Below are 19,520 nucleotides of genomic sequence, written 5' to 3' on the forward strand. Positions count from 1 at the left end.
GCTATGAAATTTGGGAGAAAAAAAAAAGGTAAGAACAAAGATGTAAACAGACTTTCAAGAATGTGGCAAGGGCTTTCAAGACTTTAAGATTGTGGTGTGTGTCTAAGTGAAAATGCCAGAAACTAGATGAAAAGATTATAGGAGAAACGAGCCAGCAGTTCAGTTTGGGACGTTAGTTAAGTGACTATGGGACTTCTCAGGAAGCAACTGTGCAACTTGTGGTCTACAACTGAGTTTGGACTGGACACTAGGGACAAAGAAACTAAAGCCCCAGAAACAAACTGATGAGCTAAAGCTGTAGAAGGAGTTTTGAAATGGAGGGTGGTTAGAGTAAGAAAGGGCTAGTTGCATAAAGCAACTGGAACAACGCAATTCTTGCCTAAAATTAGGTTGATATCAGTTCGCAATTGTCATAAAGATACCTAGAGAATCAATAAGCATTGATGTAGGAGTCATGGGAATTAGTGTAAGAATAAAGAGAAACCTAGAAAAAGCAAAATGTAGCCATTTGAAAAGACTAGTAAAATAACTTTCTAGAAGACTGCTTAGACAAATAGGGAAAACACATTCAAGGGCAGAAAGTGAGGAAGATAATTAGTGCTCTAGAGGACACTGAAAAGATAAGCTAGCGAATAACCTTCTGATAGTAAAAACTGGCAGTCTGGTTAAAATAGACAAATGTCTAGAACTGCAAGAGAATGAGTAGGAAACTGAAAACCTGGCTGCCTGTGCAGATTATAAGAACACGTTTATTTAAAATTTAAATTTGACATACTAAGTTTTGTTACAAAGCAATAGACATGATCAGTCTGGCCCTAGAGCAGGTGTAGGAAGATAGAAGAGAGGAACTGAAAAAAAAAAAAAAAAGGGCGGGGAAGGAGAAAGAGGAAAGAGATGGCCCAGGTCAGAAACTCACATGAAAATCAATGGAACTTGAAATCACAGTTCAACACACTAGGACAGACTCATACTTCTATCGTGTTAAATCTAGATCTTAGAAACAATAGATATGAAATGTGAAGAGAACTATCTGAGAAGAGAAAGGGAGCCAGTGGAAGAGAGGGAGAGCACAAAAGAAGGCAGTGGGAGGGAGGCAAGCAAAGCGCATAACGTGTATGCTGTGGGCGTGGAATGGTAAAGCCCACTATTTTTATAATTAATACACAAAAACTGCCAAAAAAAAAAAAGGAGGACAGATCAGGAGAAGGAAAAGAAAACAGGTGAAATTTCATGACACAGGATTAGGTGGAAGATTTTTAAGTACCAAAAACAGAAATGACAAAAGAAAACAGAGAGTTAAGAAAATAAAACACTTGGGCTGGAGAGATAGCTCATTTGGTTGAGTCCTGGATGCTTCCACCGAGCACCTAGGTTTGATTCCTAACCCAGGAGGGACTCACAACCACATGTGACTCCAGTTCCAGGGGATCTGATGCCTTCCTGGGGCTCCCCAGACACAAGGCATGCTCGTGGTGCAGCAGACATTAACACATAAAATAAGATAGATCCTTCCAGGACAGCCAGTGCTACATAGACCCTGTCCCCAAAAACAAATATCTGTTTTTTTTAAAAAAAAAAAAGCTTTTAATGAAAAATGTATACTGAAAAATGTGTGCATACCAAGTGATTATCTTGATTGTGTAAACGGAGGTGGGAAGACCCACCCACTGTGAGTGACACGATCTCCTGGGTGGGGAATCCTCGATTATACGAAAGGGAGACAAGCTGCTAACTAGTGTGTGTGCACTCACTACTCTCTTCTAACCATGAATGTAGTTCGCTGCTTCAAGCTAATGAGGCCTTGCCTTCTTCACTACGGTAGACTGTAACCTAAATCTGTAACTGAAAATAAACCCTTTCTCCTTTAAGTTGCTTTTGTCAGAATATTTATCACAAAAGTAGAAAAGATGCTAAGAAATAAAAACTGAAAAAAAAATTCTAAAGAAGTATCCATAAGAATTTTATGATAGCATTATTTATTTTTGTTTTTTGTTTTTTTTTTCAAAAGTGGAAACAGCTGAAGTGTTCTGTGTTAGTTCCTGATCACCTTGACAAAATACAGTTAACAAAGGAGCTTAAAGAAAGAAAGATTTCACCTGTCTCTATTTCTAAGGTCTCGGGCCATGATATCAAGCATCATCATTTGGGGACCTGTGATGAGATAGAACATGATGGAAGGGTGTGGTGGAGGGGGCCGAGCACCACATGATGGCCAAGAAGCAAAGAGAGGCTGTCTCCTATTCCTCCTTTGTTCTGTCCCAACCGAATGCCCTTGGAAGGAACTGCCGATCTTCCTCCCTCAGTCGTCACTTTAGTAGCTCCTAAGTACTTATGAATCCAATCAAGATGATAATCAAAATGAACCATTACGTTCATTTACTATAAAATGGACAAAGTGTACTATATCCATACAGTGGATTTAGCAAAGAAAGGGCATAGTGATAAATGTTCTAACATAGACGGTCCTTGGAAATGTGCTAGTGAAAGAAGGAAGTCATAACGGACCTCATACATGGTTGCATTTCTAAGTACAAAGTGGGAGAACCTATTGAGACAAAAAGTAGACTCACTATGATCAGAGGGAGAGAATGGGAAGTGACTGCTTCTATAGATCGAGTTTTCCTGAAGAAACAGGAATTCTCTACAATGAATAGTCTTGATAGTATAGCACTGTGAATATACTAAAAACTACTAAGTTGTCCAGTTTAGAAATGTGCATTGTAAAGCTGTTGTTAAGTAGAAAATCTTGCTGTGAAGTATGCTTGAAGGTGTGGAACAAAAAACACTCCTCCTGTAGGGCAAGTATAACATCAGCCATTTAACTTAACTTATGGACCATCAATTCAACTACATGACACATGCTCTTTAAACTGAAAAGCATGTCTCAGAAGATATGCCCTGGACTGTGGCTCACAAAGGAAAATCTGAAGAGCCCAGATGTACAGAAGGAGAAATTGTTTTGGTCTATTCGCATAATTCCAGTATTCTTAAGCAGTGAAAGCAAAGAAAATGCAGCTTCAGCTTTGACATGAATGATCTTAAAGACTGTGTGTAAAAAGAACTGTTAAAGGCAACTACATTAGAGCAGTGTGTTGAAACCAAGCTAAAAATAGTAAAGCAAAACATGCTAGAGTACCTTCACAGGTGTTCACTTTTAAGCAATAAATAAAACGTGGGGTCGTAATTAGCTCTTGGGATAGAGATAGTGATGGAGATTATGATTACTAGATAATTAAGCTGTCTTACTGTTTTCCAAGGGTTTATGGTGGGGTTGTGTGCCTGTGTGTGAATATGCATGCTCACATGTGTATGATCATGTTCATACTCTGTACGTGCATGCATATGTGTGTGTGTGTGTGCGCGCAGAGATCCTTCCTTGATTATTCTCTACTTATTTCCTGAGGCAGAATTTCTCACCAAACCTGAATTTCACCAATTCATCTAATCTGGATAGTGCTGGGAATACAGGCAGTCAACATAGATTTTTACATAGGTTCTGGAGGTTTGCTAGTCTCCAGAATTAACTTCTAGGGTCTTCATAGTGTATGGCAAACATTTGTAAACTGAGTCATCTCCTCAGCCCTCGGACAGCTCTTTAACATATCTCATAAGCTTAGCTATTATTATGCTCCTTTGTGCATATGAACTTTATAATTTTATTTATAGGCTTAACACAACTCATTAGCATTGGAAAAAGCAGCAGAGTGCCCTAGTCCTAGGGATGGGTCAGGAAGAAAATTATTTCCCCAGTAAAGAAGCTGAGACAGAGTCCTTTTTAGGGACTCAAAAGTGGAACGGTGAACTGGGAAGAGTAACTGGAATCAACCCTGAGACTGATTTTAGTAGACAGGCTTCCTTGCACTGTCCCAATGTTCCCTGAGCTTATCTGCAGTAGACTGAGTCCTATCTTGCTTTGACTCTATCCATGCAAATGCAGCCATGCCTTCGAGCTAACATTGCTCAGCTACTCACCTCTAAATCTCAGCCTGTCAAATTCTCCTTTTGATCACTCTTGCCTAGCCTTTTTTTTCTTTTTTTCATTTTCTCACACACAAAGGACTGGGACTTTGTCCTCATTCCAGTGCCGACTCACCACTCTCAGATCCCTTGCCACCTAGAACTTCTACCATCCCTACATTGCTATACCTCAACAATCTTCAATTATTACTGTCCACGTTATCTGTACATTCTAGAATAACGTCCAGGAAAGTTATGAAATTTGCCTGTGGTCATACCACTTAGGTTGGTTGAACTTCAAAGCCAGTTAACCACCATGCTCGACTGCTGACTTGGCAGTGGCTGTTGGTATAGTCAATCAAAGCAACTCACATGTATGGAAAAGATGGTTGGAGCAGCTTTTTAGGGCCTGGGTTGGGTGATAGGAAATTAACTTCAAGGTGACATCGACTGGACACACCTTTGACTTGCAGAGTGAGGAAGAGGGCATGTTTTGAATGGGCTTTATAGCCACTGTTGTCAAATATCTCTCTAAATGAATCAGCTCAAATATTCAAATTATCGTATTATCTTGAAATGACTATAAGTCTAACAGTGACTTATAAGTATATTGTCTCACAAATGGTCAACTATTCATTACAGCTACTTTTTGTACAAATAACCAACAGTGGAGGGGTTTTCACAGTAAGTGAAATATTTGTGAAGTTTCTGGATATGCCAGGTTGGGTTATTAAGACCCTTCCTCGACTCAGTGACATCACTTGTTACCAATAATTGAATTGCTGCCTCTTGATCATTGAACCACTTTAAATTTTAAACTCAAAACTTGAAGAAAATATTCTACCACATAATATAACTCATCTGTAAACTATACTAGGTACATTTAAGTGTGTGCTATGCTTATACTTTGTACATGTGCATATTTTTGTGTGCATCTCGGCACGTGTGCATTTAGACACCAGAGACTGGAAGCAGGAATCTATACCTATCACTTTTTTTTATTTTTCTAAGGTATCTCATTGTACCAATTAGATCGACATATTTCCGGGATCCTCTTTTATCCATCATCCCTGCACAAGCCACCATACCTGTTTGTTTTTTTTTCCACACATGCTAGAAGTCCAAACTCAGGTCCACTTTATCAGCTGAGCCATCTCCCCTGTTAAAATTAGCTAACTATAGTAGTAATTTTCTATTGACGTTGTCAAATCATTGTATTTTGGTGTAAAATATAACACTGTCAAAGATACGTAAAAACATTGCAGGAGGTAGAAATTCTTAAAATTAATTTCCATTAGGATCTTTGATGATAAATTCTTTCTTGCACATCAGAGAATAGCTACTTCTTCCCTAGAGCAAACTAAAGCTTCCTCTCCCTGTCCCGTATTCTTAAAGTTTGTGTTCCTACCCAACTCATAAATGAGTTTCAGTTTCTCTGGCCTTTGCTTCAATGAGCTTCTCTGAGGGCGAGCTTTGAAATATGATTAAATCTTAATTCTTTAACTGTTTCCATAAGCTTGTTTCACAGTTTGCCTTGTTTTTCAATCAGTGGGAAGAGGAAAATACATGTAAATCTTAGTGATAATGTATGGATATTAACCACCCAAATGTGTGCTGTCGTGGTAAGAGAATTAGTCTTCAGTTAACAGAGTGTCCTGTGTTATTCTTTAGGTTGTCTAATATAAAATACACATTATTTTAGCCCACGGTATTGGTCACAGTAACTAACTCTCTGTGTAGTCAAAAAATACATCACATACTAATTGGTATATTCAAAGGTAGGGCCAAATTCAGGAGTGGTACTTCTCTTAGAATGCATTGTTAATATTTCCTGAGTAAACACTCAGTTCAAGTGGTATTTATAATACTACAACCCTTCCCCAAACCCTAGTTTCTTTCTTCCTTGACAAAGAATATGGCTTCTCTGCTGAAAAATGAGTAGACAGTGACTCTTAGCGTCTAGTTCCCAGTTTCTGATTGTAGGCATAGCAACTAAGGCAATTCGGTGTGCTGGAAATGAATCATAATTGAGGAGTCATTCAGGATGGAGAAATGGAATTTAGATTAGCTTGCCATTTTTCAAACTGGAATTTAAATCTAAGGGGGAAAAAAGATAACATCTGTAATTGTAATTCAGGTACCTTTTCTTCTAAATGTTGTATCTGAGAACTTACCCTTGACTCAATATTTACAAGTTTTAAGATTTATTCATGGGAACTTTGTTCTATTTTTATTGTGTTTTCATCTGACATAGGAATTCAACAATTTTTCCACTGTCTCAATTGCTATTGTCAGTTTGAAGAAGGGTCTTTAAAATGAGAACTTGATCCCCATAAATCTTGTAAAAACAGTCTACATGCTAATCAGCTAAGTAACTGATATTGATGAAGGCCATATGTAAATTAGTGTGATCAAGTCATTGATTGATAGGTTAAGCCTGTTTTCAATGTTGATTTCAAAAAAAATGAACAAAGCAAAAGCATTATGATTATCTTACAAAATAACAAATATAACTTCATTACATTAACTTTTTATTATTCTTAGTCTCTCATATATACATCCTGACCATATCCTTTCCTCTCTCCCATCCTCTTAATCTCCTCCCCTTACCGCTCTTCTTCCCCAGATCCATTGCCTCATTTATATAAAAGAGCAGGCCTCCTGGTGATATCAACCAAACCAATTATAACAAGATGCAATAAGACTAGGCATGAACCCTCATATCAAGGATAGATGAGGCAACCCAGTAGGAGGAAAAGTGTCCCACAAGCAAGCCAAAGAGTCAGAGATAGACCCAATCCCACTTACAGAAGTCCCACAAAAACCCCAAGCTAAACAACACAACATGTATGCAGAGGGTCTGCTGCAGGCTCCACAGAGGAAGCTTCTCTGATGATGACTGGGCTAGGCCCAGTCATGATATAGCATAATATCATTTAATTGGCTTTTTTTTTTTTTTTTTTTTTTGCGGGGGGGATAGTCATGATAGTCGTGTTTGATTCTACCACAGATCTCTGAACTATCCATCTGCTGAATCCTGGCCATCCAGGCAACCTGAGGTTTGGGCCTCAAGTTAGACCATTCATTGGTTGACCACTCCCACAGGCTCTGAGCCACCATTGCCCTGGTGCATCCTGTAGGCAGGGCAGGTTGAGCACAGGTTGTAGGTTTTGTGACTTGGTTGATGTGTCTAAGTTAGTCAAATTTTATTTTGTTTTTTTAATAATTAACTGCTGTTGTGTGACTTTTTCTGGAGTGACATAAACATCTATTTACCCCTGGTAAACAGATGTTTACCCAGCACAGAAAACAGATCAAAGAAACAATTTATCCAAGTCTAGCCAGTGGGTATACTGGATTGGGGTTGCTTCAGGACTGTTACTGAAGGGCTACTTACAGAGCATGGATAACTCAGCAGCTGTGGCTGACAAGCCCGCCCCAGCAGGGGTGACAGCTTGTAGAAGCTGTATCCCTTGAGCTCCATGTACCACTTGCAGTACAATAGGCTAAGGGTTCTCCTCTCACCCAGTAGCTGTCACTGCTTACATATCATGAGGAAAAGCCTTTTGCATCTTTTAAGTTACAGAAACTTTCTGAGAGTTGTGAATTGGTTTCCTGAGCCCTGGGTAAGTTTTTTTCACTTCCTCTATCTTAAGGAACCTTTCCCTAGAATCAGATGTTTAAATCTGGAGGAGGAAGGTGCTACAAAACAATTATCTTTAAATATTTGAGTTATATCTAAATGTCATATGAAACCAATAATATTCACCAAGACAAAGAATAAAAGAGATGCCTTTTCTCATATTTTTTGCCCAGTTTCCATATGCCCCAGATTGTTTCTCATCTACTCCTTTACAGGATCAAACATACTCAGTAGAAATAACGGAACAGCTCTTCTCCATATTATATTTTAAAAGTCTCATCAATTTAGCCTGTCCACTCCCCCTAAGGGGGGAGAGCAGCCTTACCAGGCCACACAGGAAGACAATGCAGCCAGTCCTGATGAGACCTGATAAGCTAGGGTCAGATAGAAGGGGAGGAGGACCTCCCCTATCAGTGGACTTGGAGAGGGGCATGGGAGGAGAAGAGGGAGGGAAGGTGGAGTTGGGAGGGGATAGGGAGGGAGCTACAGCTGGGATACAAAGTGAATAAACTGTAATTAATATAAAAAATTTAAATTTTTTTAAAAAGCCAAAAAAATTTAGCCTGTCTGTTCCTCCTTACCCATTAGTTTCTCAAAGATTTTTTGGACAAAACCACTAAGAGCAAAGATTTGAAGCTGAGATAATTGTCCTGAACCTGTTAAAATATAAAACATGTCTCTAAAGCTTATAGAAGAACCACTCATATTGTCAGGACTCTGAATATTAAAGGACAAAAAAATAAATCACCTTCCAGAGATGCAAATAAAAACAATGTTGGTATTTGAACCGGTCTTCATGGATCAGGAGGGTTAGAGAAAAAGACATGGTAAAAAGACAGACCCAAAGCACAAAACACAGTCTGAACGACTATGAATCCACATTACAAAATGGTTTTTCATTCATTCAATAATTATTGACTGTGGTTTGATCTTGAGCTAGATCAGTGATCAAACTAGACTGTGACTCCTGTCCTTGAAGAGTTTATGTTCTAGTAAAACAAAAGTAGTATTCAAGGATGCCAACACAAAAATGATGTGGGCTCCATGTTATCACAGACATTGTGTATCAGAATTGATTAGTGGTGGTTGTCACAGTGAGCCAGGGTGGGTTAGAGAGTGGCTGAATTTTAATTTGATATGAAGTTGAGAAAGAAAAATATTGAATGAAATGGTGGGAATGTTAGAGATCATTTGTGGAGAAAAAGGATTGGTCTTAATCCCAGGAGAGGATTAGATGGAGGTTTCCTTTATAAATACACAATAGGAACAGTGCCATTCAAACGTTATGTTATTTATTTCTTTGAAAATATGTTGAAATATTTGAAGCCTCTTCTATTAAAAAAATTAAAAATGTTACATAAAACATTAGGGAACCCCATGGATTCTTACAGCCTATCTATGGCCCCAGATTAATTATGTTCATGAAATGAGGTGAACTTCATCTCTGAATATACACTTCCTGGCCTGGGTGGGGAATAGGGTTGGAGGATGATAAATGCCTGTAGCACAACACCAATGTTCAAACTTCACAGAACTATAGAGATCTTTAATTTAGAGGTTACCAGTGGATGATTTAGATTGAAGGGTCTAGTAGGCAGGCAGACAATCAAAACAAAATGAGGCCAGCTAGAAATGGGTGGGGATATTTTCAAAGTGGTGACATCAGACATCAAGTCTGGTTGACTAGCTCTTAGATTAGCTGGTTTATAGACGTAAGATACTGGCAACTTTGGGTTTATGGGGAAAATGTGTTCTGTAAAGTGAGCTGTCATTAATTATGTTTTCAACCATTCTGATAGTTACTCAATACCATGGCTAAAATTGGTGTCATCCTAAATTTGTGGGGACATTTATTTTTATTCCAAATCTATAATGTGTTAGTAAGCTTCTAAAGTAGATTTTGGAACAATGTCTTTGTGTACAGAGAGCTATGGCATAATACAAAGTGGGGAAACTAATCAAAATGTTTTGTCCTGTATAGTACCTTTCTCTTATCCCTTTCTTTCATATTTGGTGGCAGCAACTAGTCCCTGTAAAGATGCCACCTGGCAATACTTGCCAGCATATCACTCAAGAGTACTGTATTCTCCTCCATGATGCCAAGGGATGAGGTGGTTGGGCTGGGCCCATCTGTCTCCCATCTCTCCTTACCCCTAAGCCAGATTGTTGTTGCTTCATATTCTTCAAGCTCTATAGTCGACCAAAGGATGGTCAGATGTTAATTCAGGCTTGGAAGGAAGGAGTCTCAACCCCAGAGGCACGGCCTCTTGTTCCCACCCACTTCCCACATCAAGGGTATTGAGCACCCTCACAGCCTGTAATAAAGTGGCTTTTGTCTCTCTATTGCTGCTGCTGCTTAAATTCATGTCTCTTTCAAGAAGAGAGATGGCAGCTAAGGATCTGAGCCAAGCACCAGTACTAGTACTGAGAGCCCTATTGATCAGGTGTTAAAAACTTATTGCAAATTTAGGTTTCTGTGAGTCACTATTTGACTGTGTGGTCATTAGAAGCTTAATACTTTCCCTCAGCTCTTTCAAAGCTCAGTCACCCCATGTATCCCAGGGTAGCAGGTAAGTCCCAGTGGCTCTGTCATGAATATGGTGGATGAGCTGGCAGCCACTGTGAAATTGGATGTCCCAACTAATTTTGGGCTGCCAGCTTCCATCCCTGTTAACCCTTCTTTGAAAGCCCATAGGGCCAGAATTCTCTTTGCTACAACCTTGCTACCCTAAGACACCCAAGATTGGAATGTTCTTCCTGTTTGGGAAAAAAGTGAGCTCATGAAGAGCTATGTCCAGAAGTCTTACTGGCCTGCTGAAACACTACCACCAAGCCTCTGTCTGCCCGTGAAGTTAACAGCCATGCCAGTGTCACTAAGGATTGAGACCAGCAGCCTCTGGCTGCCTGTGGCATGGGAACACAGGCCCCTTCTGTTCTCAGAGGAGCCCTTCCCTACATGAGGATTCTGGTCTTTCCTCCTCTCCCAGGCTTCTCTCTAGGGTGAACATGTGACCTTCTTTTAAGACTAGACCCCATAGAGCAGCTCAAGCTATATCCATTTTCCCAGCCTAGAGACTTTTTTCTAGTCTGAGGTTTGGGGGAGAAGGTGGAGAAGCAGGATAGGTAAAATCAATATCTGGTAGACTTTTGTACCAGGAACCCAGTAGGCCAAGGTCATGGTTAAAAGCCTCTGCTTGATTCCTTTGACTACCTGTAGCTTACTGTGACATTTTTTCTGTGGGTTTGTGAAGGCCTTCAAAGCTAGGCGAGTTAAAGCTTCAAAATGTCATGGAACAAGTAGAAATATACAGCATAGGACAATCATTCAAGTATCCATGCTTCTACATTTCATAATGAATAGCAGGAGACTTCTTCACCCTGTGTGGGTTTTTCTCAGTTTCCTACAATAAACATGTATTCACACTTTTCAAAAATAGCTTGCATTGTAATTTATATAACCAAAATATTTGGTTTTTATTAAAAAAATACATTTATTTTGTATGGTTTTGTTTTCATTCCTCAATGTATAACCTTGAACACATTTTCTAACTTGTATCGTGATTTCAGTGAGGTTAGCAAGAACACCTATAGGAGAGCTTTTCAAGAGGTCTCTATGGGTATAAAGCATTCAGGCTGTGTCCAGAAGCATAGAAAAATTAGTGTTTGTGGATGCTGTCATAGTCTTCATCCTTAATACTCACCTTCCCTACAGCTATCTCCTACTTTTCCCTGTGCATATCTCCTTCCTGACACCAGACAGCATTTTAGCTATTCACTCATCCCTTTCCTTCTCAAGTACATTAAGTCTTTTACTTCTGTGCCTAGCACAGAGGAGGGACTGAAGGAAATGTTTGTGCAACCAAAACTAGTCAAGTTCACAGCTGTATATCCAGATATCATAAATATCATCTTTGTGTGTATACATGCACACTGTAATTAGTGTGTTTGTAGGAGGAAAACTAGTAAGTTAGTGTAGAAGAAAATGTTCCTGGGATGAAAGGAAGAGAAGCCAGACATGATGGTTCGACATGCTCTTAACCCTCATACACTGAAGAGAGAGGCAACTAGATCTCTTTGATACACACACACACACACACACACACACACACACACACACGGGGGGAAGATTATGATGTAGTTTCTGCTCACTTTTTTCCACAAGATTCTGAATGTAGTTCATATCATTTCATCCTTGACTGGTGTGTCATTAGTAAAACTGTTGTGGGGGTTTTGTTCCTGGTCCCATGCTCCCAGAATAATGACTCATGAGGCTCAGTATTTTACAAATACCATATAGCTAAGCTCTTCTCTGACTAGCTCATAACTTAAAATAACCCATTTATACTAATCTATATTATGTCGTGTGGCTGGTTACCTCTGCTCACGTACTGTGTATCTGTCCTCCTCACGTCTTGCCAGAGCAAATCTCTAATGCCTGGCTCTCTCCTATGCCTGGCTCTATCCCAAAATCCTTTCTGCCTGTCTCACCTTCTATTTCCTGACTCAGCCATAGGACATTAGCTTTTTATTGACAGGTGATGCTTCCATACAGACACAAGAGATTCCTTCTACATAAAACCACTTGTACTTGGATGTAGTTGTTTGGTATATATGTGTTCTTTCATATGTATTTATGTAACAAATACAGGGCTCTTTGGGGTTTTGTTATTTTACTTGAGTCACTTTTTGATTATTTGTAATTTGTATCATTTAAGAGAATCATAGTTTGTCTAAATTATGAAAAATTTATAAATATATTTATAATATTTTCTTACTACCCAATAATAGCTATAGTATCTGATAGTGCTGTCTTTTCTCTGATCTGATAATGGAAATTTTTATCTTTTTTCTGATCTATGTATCAATGGATTTTTCAATTTATTGTTCTTAAATCACAAGTTTTGTTGCTTTTTTTACCTTGCTTTTCTGTTTTCTGTTTCATTAACTTCTGCCCTTCTATTTTATTGGTTTTGCTTGCTTTGTATCAGTTTTCTATTTTTTTCCAGCTTGATCAGGGAAGGCTTTTGTTTCCTGTCTTACAGTTTCTTTCTTCACTAACAATTGAATTTAAATTAATTTTTTTCTAAGTATAACTTAGCTGAAGTCCACAAATATACACTTCCATCATTACTTATTTCAAAGCATTTTCTTAACTTTTTAAAAAATTCTTTCACTTGTAGCTCACTTACTTGTACATATTTTATTCTTCATCTGATACTTTGAGAGTATCAGATTCATTTTTGTAATCTCTTTGTATCAGAGAATATGCTCCATACAAAATATGCCCTTTAAACTTGTTTGTCTCATGGCCAAGAACATGGTCTGTCTTGATTGTCATACAGTTGGTTGGTAATAACGTTCAGATCATCTTCATCTTCACTAGTACTCAGTCTAGTTATGGCAGTTACTAAGAAAGAAGTAATAAATTTTCTTTGGTTACAACTTACAAATTTGCCTGTTCTTCCTCTTGTTTCTGCTAATCTTTGCTTCACATATTTTGAAGCTCTTGAAATTAGGCATTTGCTTATTTAGGATTGCTCTAACACGGGATGGATTAAAATCTTTAATTCTATATTCTTATTGGCTTTTCAGCTGCTGTGTAGGCTCTCCAGTATTTTTACCCACTGTTAGGCCAGCTTATGAGGTAGGTGCTCTTTAGTAACTGCATGCTTCCACTTCTCCATTCTTTCTCCTGTTTCTGCAAATGTTATAAACCTTGCAGTGTGCTGCGTTTTATTATTGCAGCTAACGTTCAGTCTGAGTTTGGAAGGATTTTAAAATAAAAGTATTTTGTAGTCACATGTGTAACTTCCTGTGGCCAGTGCAATTTGTTCGTTTTGCTTCATGTAGGATTCTGTTTGATGTCTTTGTAAGAATGAATGATTATTTATCAACCTTTATGTGTGTAGAGGGATACATGTGATTGTGCAGATGTTTGAACCCATGTGCATACGTGGGTTCTAGATCATGCTCTGCCTTATTACTATTGAGAAAGAATGTCTCACTAATCTTACCATTTGGATAGGCTGCCTGGTTAACACGCTTTTGGGATCCACCTGTCTCCAAACACTGTGCCTAGGTTTTTACATGGGTGCTGGAGTTTCAAACTCAGGTTCCTTATGATTGCAGAATATGTGTTCTTACCAGTGAACCATCTCTCCAGCCCTTCAACCTTTTGTGTAGCATATACTACTAATGATGAGCTCTCAGATGTTTTTGAGAATCTGTTCTTCACTTTTAGTTTGAAAGGTTATTTCCATTGCATGTGTCATTTTAGATGAATCTGTCCTTTCAGCTTTTGTTGCTCTCTGGCTTGTATGGCATAAATGAGAACTCATTCATTATTATCTTTTTAATGTATCTGTTTTCTCTGGCTGCTTTTAAGGTAATGGCTTCATTTCTTGCTCTTCACAATGTTACTGTGCTATGCCTTAATGTGGTTTTCTGTGTTTATTTTGTGTTTTGTTCACTGATCTTCTGACTTGTGGTTTGGGGGTTTCTTTTTAAGTTTGGAAATTTTCTAGCCACAGTATCTTCAAGATTTTTTACTATTTTTTCTCCATCTGTAACATAATAATTTGGAGGATGTGCTACTCTCAGGGATTATTAAGATTATTCATGAAACTTACCCTTTTGTCTCTCTAGAAATAATTTAGATGTTATAAATGCTATTTATTGGTCAATTTACAGTTTTCATTTAGGCATAGAAGGTGGCTGAAGGTACCACTCAAACCAATGAGTTCAGACCTAGACAAACTGAAAAGTCATCAACCTTCATTTCTGTGTCAGAAGTGAGCTCACTCACTTCTAGAAAGTTCCTTGTCTAGACCTTGGAGAAGAGACATGGGGAATCACAGCTTACCAGAGAAAATCCTACTTGAAGAAACCTCTGTGGGAGCCAGTGTTGGTGGGACAGCCTGAACTGGGATTGATATTGGATAGGTGCTTGGTCTGGGGAAGTCAGGGAGATAAACCTCTAGTGATTTACCTCAGAAGCTTCACCAGATTCTCACAGTAAACATGAGAGGAAAATCCATCTGTGCTCCTTACAGAGAAAGAGGAAAGTGGTGCTTCTGATATAGCAGGGCATTCTGGTACCTTTAACCAGGCCTGCCTTCTTAAGGGCAATTCCACCAGAGCTCAGGCTTCTAGAGATCTTACCTTTCAGAGCCTCAGGAACCTAGAAAAAGGGAAGCGATCAACACTAGTCCATTCAGACCTCTGTGTGGGGAACAGGACAACCCGAGCTCCCTGCAGCCATTCTGCCTGACCTAAGAAAGGGAACAGCAGTTGGGATTCATAGCTTAGTGGCACAGGCTCACTAAAAGACTGACCTAATCACAATGAGACAGTATGTTCTCCAGTCTCTATCCAGGTCCTAGCTTTGTCCTCTCCAAAACTGAAGTGGTTATTCAGTGAAAGGAAAATAAATGAGAGCTTTTATTGGTACACAAGAGCAATCTAGATGGGAACTTGGAAACTTGAAGGGGAAAGTAGATGCAGGATGCTGACCAGTTAAAGCTCTAAATCCTCCCAGTCTTCAGATTCTAGTTGAGAGCACTCTCTGGCAGAATAGCTCTATGGAAAACAGATCGCTGATGATCAAGTAGCCCAGGTAGCAGGGTTGAGGGCTGGGGCAAGTTGCCCTGCTTGCAGCTAGAGCAACAGGTCTAGGGTAATGGCTAGGTAGGATCTGTCTTCTGCATAACTTGGGGACTGATGCAGTCTTCTTTCTGCTCTTCCCTAGACCCAAGCAGAGCCAGCTGAAGACTGGACTGCAACAAGGAACCAAACACACACTCACACACACACAACACACACATACACACATAAAGAAAAAAAAATAGAGTGCATTGTTATATAGAGCTTGCTAGGCCTTGATTGGTTGGATGTAAGTGCATCCAAATAAAGTATAAACTAGAACAAATCAGAAACAAGCTGTCAGACCTAGATGGAGAAAGGATAAACTAAAGCCTGCCAAAAGAATTCCCAACCAGATCCGGGGTACAGTGTCCCTGCATGCCTGTGCAGAGATAGGAAGCCAAGTACTCAGCCATGCCATTGGTAAGGCCACAAAAGGTTTCACCCTGGCGTTTAAAATAGTTTATAGTCTTAAAACTGTACGCTGTTTCCATCACCTTTGCACCCACACATACTGCCATGATCTACACCTGTAGCTCTCTAGCTGCTGCCACTGCCCACTCCAATAGATGATCTTCAGTTGTCAGTGTGAGCTGTCAAATGCTTCAGCTCTCATCAGGCCCAGAATTTCTCCTTATCTTTAATCTCCATTCCTGATTACCATTTAATTGACAACTGGGACCCCTCCCACCCCTGCCATTAGAACTACAGAACATTTTCTCCCTCAGCCTTAGGTATATCATATTGTAAAGGACTTTTTAAAATATTTATTCTTACTATTTTTAGGTTTGTAGTCTCCCTGGAACCAGAGTTCAGTTGTGAACTGCCCAGCATTGGTGCTGGGAACTGAATTTACATCCTCCACAAGATGTGTTTTTAAACACTGAGCCATCTCTCCAGCCCTGTAAGGGACTTTTACTGAAGAAACTTACACCCAAACATACTGTATCTGGTTATCAAGAAAAAAATCAGAAAGTATAACCAAGGACAAAAAAAAAGCATACTTTGAAGAAACAGCAAATATTGAAGCCAGTTTCAGATATTGAAACAAGATTGGAATTGAATCAGATCAATAATTTAAAACAATTATGATTAATACATTAACATATAATAGACAATCTATGAAAAGATGACCATTATATAAAGTAGTTGAAATTCTAAGAAAAGAGTTAAAAAAAAAAAAAAAAAGAAATGATAAAGGTAGAAAACACAAACTGAACTGGGCATGATAATACATACCCATAATCCCAGCACTCAGGAGGCTAAAGCAGGAAGATTAAGATCGATACAGATCTGGATGTATACAGTGAAACCCTGTTTCAGAAAGAAGGAAGAATGTCTTTTATGAGTTGATTAGTACACTGTAAAAAATTAGTAAAGAAAATTGCTGATCTTGAAGATCTCTCAAAAAAATGCTTGTGATTATAAGGAAAAGAAAAAATAAACAATTCCCAACAACTTTTGGACAATGTGTAAAATTTGTACAGAAGGACTACAAAACAGCAGGGCGAAAGAAAGAGGTATTAGAGGAAATAGTGACCCTGAATTTTGTGAAATTAGTGCTGGATACAAAGCCACAATTCAGGGAGCTGATAAGGTATCGCTTGGGGTAAATGTAAACACTAACTGTAATAGACACAAGAAATTGAAAACAAGTTTTAGGGTATGAGCACTGCCTGGATACAAAATCTGATTACAGTGTTCATCAGGGTTGATTGGCTGAGCTGGCTGCCTCTCTCGTTGGTCCATTTGCATCCCTCCTGAAGCTACGTGCTTGGTCACAGAGCATGACTTCCTGATAGAAGAGGCCCAACCTTTGGTCAGTTGTATATGTGTAGCTGAGCTCCCCTGCTAGAACTTCTCCCTTGCTAAGAAATTCTCAATGAAAGTGTTTTTGAGATGTCAGGAGGTGAGAAACACCGTACCTATAAATATCAGAAATAGCAGTTACATACACTTTCTGAAAAACCATTCTAGAATGAAGAAACTAGGGTAAAATATTTGGAGTACAAAGTGTTGAGAGAAAAATCCTCCAGAAATTTTGTCTCAGACAAAAAAATTAATGAAGCCTGCTACTTCTTAGAGCGGAGCTTTTCCTGTAAGAGATGCTAAAGCAGGTCTCAGCTGCCATGGCCCTGCGCTACCCCATGGCCGTGGGCCTCAACAAGGGCCACAAGGTGACTGAGAACTCAGCAAGCCGAGGCACAGCCAGCGCCGCGGGCGCCTCACCAAACACTCCATGTTCGTGCGAGACATGATCAGGGAGGTACGTGGCTTCACCCCGTCCGAGCGGTGCGCCATGGAGCTGCTCAAGGTGTCTAAACACAAGCACGCACTCAAGTTCATCAACAAGAGGGTGGGCACACACATCCGCGCCAAGAGGAAGCAGAGGAGCTGAGCAACGTGCTGGCAGCTGGGAGGAAGCAGAGGCCAAGAAGGACTGATGCCCCCTCACCCGATAAACGTTGTGCTGCACAAAAAAGAGAGAGAGATGCTAAAGCAAAGCCTTGTGGGTCATGTATTCATGAAAGAATACATGAAATTACTCGTAGCAGACTTTTTTTTTTTCCTTGAGATAGATTTTTGTTATATAGCCCACCCAGGTTGTCCTTGAACTCATGGCAGCCCTCTTACCTCATCCTTCCAGGTGTTGGAATTATAGGCCTGTGCCACCATGATCATCTCTTAACAGATGTTCCTAACAAATTCAAAACAGTAATTAGCTGCAGCTACTCAGTCATGTACTAATGCAACTCTATTTGCATGTAAAATGAATGACAGTTAATTATAAAAGGGGCAGGTGGAAAAAGTTGAGTTATTTTGTTACTGTATACACTCACTACCAGTGAAGTGACATTTGAAAGAATACATTGTAAGCTCTAGAGCAATCACTAAAAGAATTAAAATATAATTAATATGTCAAAAAGGAAAAAAAACATGGAATCATATAAGATGCTCAGTTAAAACCACAAAAATCAGAAAAAGAATGAAAAAAAGAATATTAAAGAATCAAATACAAAAAAATAACAAATACATTAAACTATATCACTAATCACTTAGGTTATTAGAATGTTAATGACCTAAATAAACCAATTAAAAGGCAGAAATTGTTCATGTGTGTCAAAAGTAAAATCAAATATAAGTCATATATAGACTAAAAGTAAACCAGTAGAGGAAGGTATGTCATTCTTCCTTAATCAAAAAAGATCCATTAAGTTTTGAGTAGACTTCAGTTATGGCAGGTTATCAGAGATCGAGGCATTATCTAGTTTTAAAAGAATAAGTTCTCCAAGAACACAGGACAATCCTTAGTGTGTTAGTACCTGAAGTAGCTCATTAAAATATGTAAAGAAAAAGTGATAGAACTCTGAAGAACAGATGAATCCATATCATATTTGGAAACATCAGCACAAGCTGTGAGTAACAGAAATATCCAGCAGACAGGAAAATCGGGATATAATTGAACTTTACAAAAGCATCAATCAACTGGCTATAATGAACGTCTCGGAACCACTTCTGTAGCGTGAGCTAAGCCATAGCTTCTTGAACTGTGAGTTGATTCTGTATTGGAGTCACATGGCTGAATGAGAGGACAAAAATTGGTAACACTGAAAGGTTCCTAAACAAACCAAAAAAAAAAAAAAAAAAATCAAAGTAAAGCACACAGATGTTTTTCTGGCAGCGTTTGCTGTTGCTGTGTTGCATGTTTTTGCATGCTTTTGCATCTGGTAAGGTGTTACATGAGCTTACATGTGTTGCTGTGCTGCATGCGTTGTATGGAACAACTTCACTCAGCCTTGGTTCTGAGCAGTGTACACATGCCCTTTGGCTGGAACCTTACCACAGCACACCAGTGCAAACTGCCTGACACACTCAGCTGAGCTTCAAGACTACTGAACATTGTGAGGTTCATAGATTCACTACACAGGCAAAGTTTTCTGCTCTTACACAGACAGTGGTTTAATTATGGAGAACAAATTGTCATTCCTTATCATGTATCAAATTAGTGTGTCTTTGAATTGGATTGTTTTACAATGTTTTAGTTTAGAATTGCTATTTGTATAGCAAGTGTAGTCTAGGTGATGCTTGTAATCCTAGTACTCAAGGGGTGGCATCAGGAGGGTCAGGAGCGCAAGATCATCACTGGATGCAAGATCATCACTTGGCTACAAGAGACCATGTATCAGAAAAATCACAGGTGTGTATGTGTGTTTGTGTGTGTGTGTGTGTGTGTACTATTTGAGTAATTATTCTTTAGAGTTTTGTAAGGCTCACTGGT

General features: G+C 39.1%; 1 protein-coding gene and 1 pseudogene across 1 annotated transcript in view; both read left to right on the plus strand.

Moving 5' to 3' along the window:
- The window catches only part of Cep112 (centrosomal protein 112), a 382,050-nt gene that overhangs the window by 253,032 nt on the left and 109,498 nt on the right, over positions 1-19,520 (plus strand). The gene's annotated exons all lie outside the window — the stretch shown is intronic.
- On the plus strand, positions 17,371-17,685 carry LOC129665489 (60S ribosomal protein L36-like; annotated as a pseudogene).

Source organism: Psammomys obesus, unplaced genomic scaffold, assembly GCF_907164565.1.
Source record: "Psammomys obesus unplaced genomic scaffold, mPsaObe1.curated_primary_1811, whole genome shotgun sequence".
NCBI classification, from domain to species: domain Eukaryota; kingdom Metazoa; phylum Chordata; class Mammalia; order Rodentia; family Muridae; genus Psammomys; species Psammomys obesus.